Raw genomic sequence first — 7,135 nt, 5'->3', positions numbered from 1 at the left:
CTAATTGTTGTGGGTTGTGCTGTGGAAGGGGTGGGGGGCGGGAAGGGGAGGGCCCAGGCGGGGGGAGGACTGATTAGGAGCAGGAGCTCACTCCTTTGGGAAATAAGTGGGGAAAACATTCTGTCTGCTCAGCTGAAATGCTGAAGCAGCCAAGTGAAGCCAAGAAAGCCAGTCTAGAGGAAACAGCCTGGGGAAAAAGCCAACTTTCTCTTTCAAAGAGAGGAGAAAACAGTCAGGGCTGCTACAAGTGAAAGAAATCCTGAGAACGATGGCGACCAACTGAGAGATGCCTTTGAGTTGCCCCACTTACCTCAAGCAAGAAACTGAGTCTTCCCGGCCCCATTCCCTGTGTTAATGTAAAGCTGTGAAGTTTTACATAGTTTATTCTAAACTGGTCTTATCCCCGCTAAAGTCTCCAGTCAAGCACGCTGGCTTGCACAAAGAAGGAAAGGAATTTCTGTCACACCCAGCCCTCCCATCCCTGCTATTCAAAGGCCAAATCTAGATGAAAAAAGAATGTGGCAACTGGTGGTATGGGATTGTCACTCACGTGTACTCGGGATAGTCCATTTGTAAATACTTTGCATTTTTTAAAGTGTCTCCACATCTACAATCTCATGTAATTCTCATAATTGTATGAGATCGCTGTTATTTTGACTATACTTCACAGATGAGAAAAGTAAAGCCCAGAGCAGCTTGGCATGAGCTTTGGACAGCTTGTGATTCTCAAAGTCCAGGGGGCAATAAGGCCAATGACCTCTGGGGCTCCTCTTACAAGCGTCAGTCCCCACTGTGCCCACTTCTGTCATCACTGGGACCTTAGGTTGCAGACTAAGCCCAGTCTAGTTGCTAAACGAGGGGCTCGGTCCACCCCCAAGACCCGGATTCTTGCCTATGTAAGCAGAGCGAACCACCACCAGCAGGTGGCGCCACACCGCAGCTGGGACCCCGGTGGTTGGATTTGCATCCCTCAGCGCCTTGGCTGAGCAGGCTAACCCCAGGCATTTTATTAACTTCAGAATAACGACACTCCACCTCTATTGACTATTTGGGACCTCATTTATCAATCTATAAATGGTGCAGTTTTACTGTCTTTGAGTAGCCAATACAATACACCCGTAAGCGTCTTTTTTTTTTTGTTAACTACTGCATTCTGAGTACAAGCTTCTGATTAGACTTCATTATGACTTCAAATAGAGTCATACTCAAGCATTTACATATTGAAATATATATTTTTACTCTAGGTTTTTTTCCTTTTATGTTATATTGAGCTAGCATTTCGACTTTTAAAAACTATATGTGTATATATTGACATTTATATATGGTTTAATCATTGAATTGTATTTCAGAATAGCAGAAGAGGTATTACAAAATATTTGCCATGAGAAGGGGACTTGGGTCTGACAAGGCTGACAGCCACTGTATGGGAGGGAGTACTGACCTCTTCCTAGGTATTGCATGGTTGACTTTGATGATACTTGGACAGACAGCAACTTTTAGCCCACTTTGCTATCTCCACTTCCTTCTACTCCCACCTCATACCGGGGCTGCTACTGGAAGCTCCTTTGCTCTGCCAGCCCCACACTTTCTCCTTAGCTCTCAGGGAAGCGAGTCCCTGAAAGCATCACTTGTCCCTTGGTATAATCCCGGGAGTGCCATCGCCCCCTCCTCAGTCTCTCTCCAGCCCCTTCCCAGCCCCTCAGCTACCTCCTGCCTGTTCTGCTCTCACTCCAACTCACTTCTCACCTCCAATCTCTTCTGCACTGTCTGTCCAAGTGAGAATCTGGGCTGTGTTCTCTCTTCAGAAGGCTTTTTAAAAGTCCTTTTCTCTAGTTGGAGATGTATCCTGTTCTCATGGAATAACCTTTGTCAGTTCAGCCTGGAGAGCTGAAAAATGGTGAGCCCAGCTGAGCTTTTCTACCTCTGCAGAGACGGTGCTGTGATCAACAAGGGCTTCCACTCTTGAGCATTTTTCTTACTGTTGTTTTCCCTGAACTGATTACTCACTCCCTCAGGCTGCACCTCTCTTATTGGGGGTGGTGGGTAATTTGTGAGAACACACACAATCACATTAACTTGCTTTCTTTATTATCAGGTCATACCCAAATGTTCTGTTTTCCCCATCCTTTGGACACCGCTTAACCTCTTTCCTGGTTAGATTGTCACTAGTTAAAATTTTGCTACTAAAATATACATATTATGTATTTACTGCGGAGGTCAGAGGGAGTTATTCTGTGATATGGCTTCTTTTTAGGGGCTTCTGATAATCCACAGGTATCTTTCATCCTTAAATAATAAAGAATAGGACTGTCCAGTCTTAGGTGGGCTCATGGCCACCCAGCTTCCCTTGTACCAGGGTGTGGCCATGTGACTGAATTTCAACCGATAGGATGTGAGCAAAAGTGATTATGCCATTTCCAGGTCATGCCCTTAAAAGGAATGAGTGTACACTCCCCTTCCCTTTTCCCCTTCTCACTGGTAAGGGTGCAAACTTATGATGGCAGGAGCTGGAGCAGCCACCTTAGAACCCAGAGGTGGAAGTCACATGTTGAGAATGGAAGAGCTACTCTACCAGCTATGGACTGCTTCCCTTTGGACTACTATGTAAGAGAGAATCAAAATTCTGTTTTGTTTAAGTCACTGGATTTGGGGATCTTTTAACTACTTGGATTATACTCTAAATAGTACAGCTTCGTGTCACCACCTTTACCCAGGAAGGAATCTACACCTCCTTGTTACTTGTACTCATTTGTTTTCTTATTTCAAATTTTTGCTTTATGTTCTCCTTTTTAAAAATTAAACTGTTAGCCAGTGGTTCCTCTAATTTTTCTTTTTCAAAGAACCAGCTTATAGCTTTTTTTATTCTAGAGTGCTTAGAGTTTTAGGGTTATTTTTGCTACCTTTACACTTAAATTAATTTCTAGCCATTTATGGAATTATTGGGTCACATCCTATCCTCCTCAACATTCTTTCTACATTATTCCATCGTCTTATGCCATCTAGAATGGCTGAAAAGAAGTCTGAGGTCAGTCTTATTTGATTCCTCTTGGTAGACTGTCTGCTTCTTCTCCTTGTTTTAGTGAATGCTTTTGTTATCCTGAAGATTTAGGAATTTCACAAGAGCTTTCTGATCCAATGGTTTCTTTACTCAATTTGCCTGGAATAGAGAAAATCCTGTTCATTTGCCAAATGGAGTCTTTTGTTTCAGAAATGGCTTTTTCTTTTACGTTTTTGACTGTGTTTTCATTTCCATTTGTTCTCTCCTCATCAGGGACTCTAGCTGTATGTTGGATCAACATCAATGTCTTACGTAGCTATCATTTTCTTTCCAATCACTTCATCTCTTTGCCCTTCTTTTCTTGCGTTCTGTGTGATATTCTCAAATCTATGATCTGTGGCACTGACTCAGTTTTCTGTCATGTCAACTCCACTTCTTGTGGCTTCTAATATAACTTCCAGTTATTTATTGGGTTGTTCTTCTATGCCTTTCCTTACCTTTTCAAGTCTTCATCTAATTTTGGTACCTCTGATTTTTTGTTTCATAAGGTGACCTACTGTATTCAATTTTCTTGAGAGTGCAGAAAAGGTTCTTTCAAAGAATGTTTTCTATTTTCTGGAATCATTTTTCTTCTGATATTTACTCTTTATATGTATTTTTCTACTGACATTCTTTGGGAGCGGAGAGTAGTATCTTACATAGATCCCATGGTAGCTCTTTCCTAAGAAATAGTGACTCCTTCGTGAATCCATCTGCCCTTGAGCTATGACTTCTATTTTGTAGGAAATATAGTAGCTAGAGAAGCAAACTAAACACAAGGCAACAACTAGACAAATCCAGAAAGTGGGACATTCAGTAGGATAACTGACTCAATTGCATCCACTAGTAAGTCTCGTAAAAAAGGGACTGCATGAGATTAAAATACAATTAAAGGGCACTGAGGTCCCGGATTGGATGCTGATTTGGATAAACCAGCTGTAAGAATAATTGTTGTTATTTGGAGAAATTTTAATATGGTCTGGAAATTAAATGAGATGAAATGAAAGTACCAAACCACAAAGGCAGAGAGTGTTGACTAAATAAAACAGAGTATAAAAAGGCTGTAAAACAACTTTTAGAGTACAAGCTCATTTTAGTACACACACATGTACCTGTTACAGTGATGTTTTCTGGGAGGCAGGAATATGCTATCTGTTTTTAAACCTGTCTGTAATTCCTAATATTCTACAAAGCACAGGTACTGCATATGTAATACAGGTTTTTTTAAAAAAAATAGTGACACATATTTAAATGGGAAAGATTTACCGTGAAGATAATAAAGCTTAAGCTTCAGGGTCCCTTAATCACATGTGCCCTTCCTTCCTCCAAGGCCATGGGAGGACCTCTAGTAATTTTGTATTGTACTTCTGTAGATTTTTTAATTTTATTTTTTATGTTCTGGCATGTTTTTATTGTGGTAAAAGATACATACTGTAAAATTTACTATTTTAACATTTTTATGTTTACAAATCAGTGGCATTACATACATTCACATCGTTACGCAAACATCACCACCACTCATCTCCAAGACTTGGTCCTCTTTCCAAACTGAAACTTTGTACCCATTAAACAGTAACTCCCAACTCACTCCTCCCTCCAATCTTTTTGTTTTTGTTTTGGTTTTGGTTTTTTCATTGTTGTTGTGATCCCTGAAAGTATCATAAACAGTTATGACAGCAAATACCCAGGTTTAGCAGGACATAGATTTAACAGTGGGCTCTAGTCTGATATGGTAAATCCCTTTACCATTTTTTTTTGGAGGAGGGTAGGAGATAATTAGGTTTATTTATTTATTTATATTATTGGGTTTATTTTAGTGGAGGTACTGAGGATTGAACCCAGGATCTCATGCATGCTAAGCACACACTCTACCACTATACTACACACTCTACTACACACTCTACTCCCTCCCCCTTCCCAGCCTTTTTATTTTTAAGAATCTCCAGAATTGTATAAGCTTTAAATCCCATAAAACCTGGGCCCAATACCACCTGATAACCAGATCCTGAAGCTCTGAAATGATACCAAACACTGCCAAAGTGACTTTAGCCTTAAACTGAAGGACAATAACATAGCGGAAGACATTCTCACCAATGTGCCCATCAGTAGATGTGCAAAAGTCAACAACTGTGGCAGCATTAGTACCACTGTATCACAGAAAAACAAAATCAATGAGTTTCTCATATTTTTGGTATACATACTTATACGACTTTTTCCAGAAGTTACATGTTCCTCATTCTTAAGATCCCAATTTATTGTAAATTAACCCTATTTTCTTCATTGCTTAGAATTATGGTAAACAGTACCATCATTTTCTATAAAATCAGTCCAGAAGAGTAAATAGTTTTATATAGTTCTGTCAGCTAGTTTTAAGTCTGGCTCAAAAAGCACAGAAAACCCTTATTTCTCTCATACTTAAAAGAAGTCTGGAGGTACAGATTTCAGATCTAGTATGATAATTTTATGATCATCAAGGAACTGGAGTCCTTTTATCTTGCTATACTACCATCCTTAACGTGCCACTTCTTGGCCCAAAAGGGCTGCTCAAGCTCCAGCCATCTATTCTGTATTCCAGCCAAAAGGAAAAAAATAAGGAGTGAAAAAGAGTATGTCCCCTTCCCACAATGATTCCTCACAGAAATTTTACCCAACACTTGAGCTTACTTTTTTTTTTTTTTTTTTTTTTTTTGCCTGAACATTGTCCTAACATTGCCTTACCTAGCTGTAAGGGAGGCTAGGAAATGTAATCCTTCTTCCAGCAACTTGTGCCCAACTGAAAACCAGACATTCTATTACTAAAGGAATAGGGAAAATGGATATTGGGATAGGCAACTAAGTATCTGTTAAACGGTTTTTTTTAAAAGATTCAGTGTGCTAGTTTTTGAGCTTTGATGGGGGCAGGTAGGAAGGAGTAGAATCTTAAAGCCCCATTTTATCATTGCTTAGCATTTTGTTTAGAGCTAAAAGCTTGCCTCCTCACATTTAGCCATCTAGACTGGTGCTAAACCCATCCTCTACACACCACAGAAATGAGCTCAACAGGCTTGTATGGAAAAGAGAAAAAGTCATCTTTCAAATTGAAGGAAACTTTTGAATGTCTCAATGGCCAATTATATCCAAACCATGTATCCAAACCAATCAGCTTTACTCTTGCAGGGAAGCTTTAGCTGTGAAAAGCATCATATCAGTGTATTAATTGCCATCACTTTTATACTGTGTGCTGTTTCCAGGGAAATGTTAAGCCACAGGACTCGGTCTCTGACCACATCCTTAGAATGTGACTATAGAGGACATTTTCCCCACATGGTAAACAAAAGAAAACTGAGTGCAGAACAAGGGAGCTGATAGAGCAGGGGAGTAATGGAAATGACCAGAAGGGGGGCGGCTGATAGAATCATGACCTTTCAACCTTTCTCCCTGACTTGATAATGAAATACAAAAATAAACTTCCATGCTTGTTCTTTGCATATGCTGGTTGTCAAACTGCTTTTCTAAATTGATTGTATTTGACCTTGAGGGTTAATATACCATGATGGCTAATAAATTCCAGAATTTTGTCCAAACTAGAATATGATTTCTCCCTGAAATAGACTTGAATTGTGGTCAGCCTGCTTGGTTCTTTGCCTCTGATCTAGCCGCCCCGAGATTTGGGCTCTTTCTTCCTCTGGCTCAGGAATGAGGCGCACCACCGCTCCCTGGGAGGGGGCATGGCTTCTTGATCCAGCAGAGCTGCCCGTAGATCAGGATTCTATGTCTCTCCTCTGGCACTCTCACCAAGCCAGCCTCTGAGTAAGAAACTGCTTGTATCTACTGTTCCTTCAATTTGATCTCCTCAGGGAAATCAAGGCTGCAGAAGGAGTCAGCCTGCCGTAGCAGAGCCCAGGGCAGGCATCTACAGCCCTGCAGCTCCTCCCATAACCAGCAAAGGCAGACAAATCAAGGACCATGGGACCCATAGGGTGCAAAGCTCAGGAAGGCTAGGTTTTAAATCGACAACAGCCCTGTAAAGTCTTTGCGGGTAGGCTGTACTCAGAGTAAGGGAGGGTTGAAAGGCAGGGAGGGTATTTTCCTCTTAGCAGTGAAGGAGCTTCCCAACAG

This window comes from Camelus dromedarius, chromosome 7, assembly GCF_036321535.1.
Source record: "Camelus dromedarius isolate mCamDro1 chromosome 7, mCamDro1.pat, whole genome shotgun sequence".
In the NCBI taxonomy this organism is placed as follows: domain Eukaryota; kingdom Metazoa; phylum Chordata; class Mammalia; order Artiodactyla; family Camelidae; genus Camelus; species Camelus dromedarius.
The sequence above is the reverse complement of the archived record's forward strand: the minus strand, read 5'-3'. Positions refer to the sequence as shown.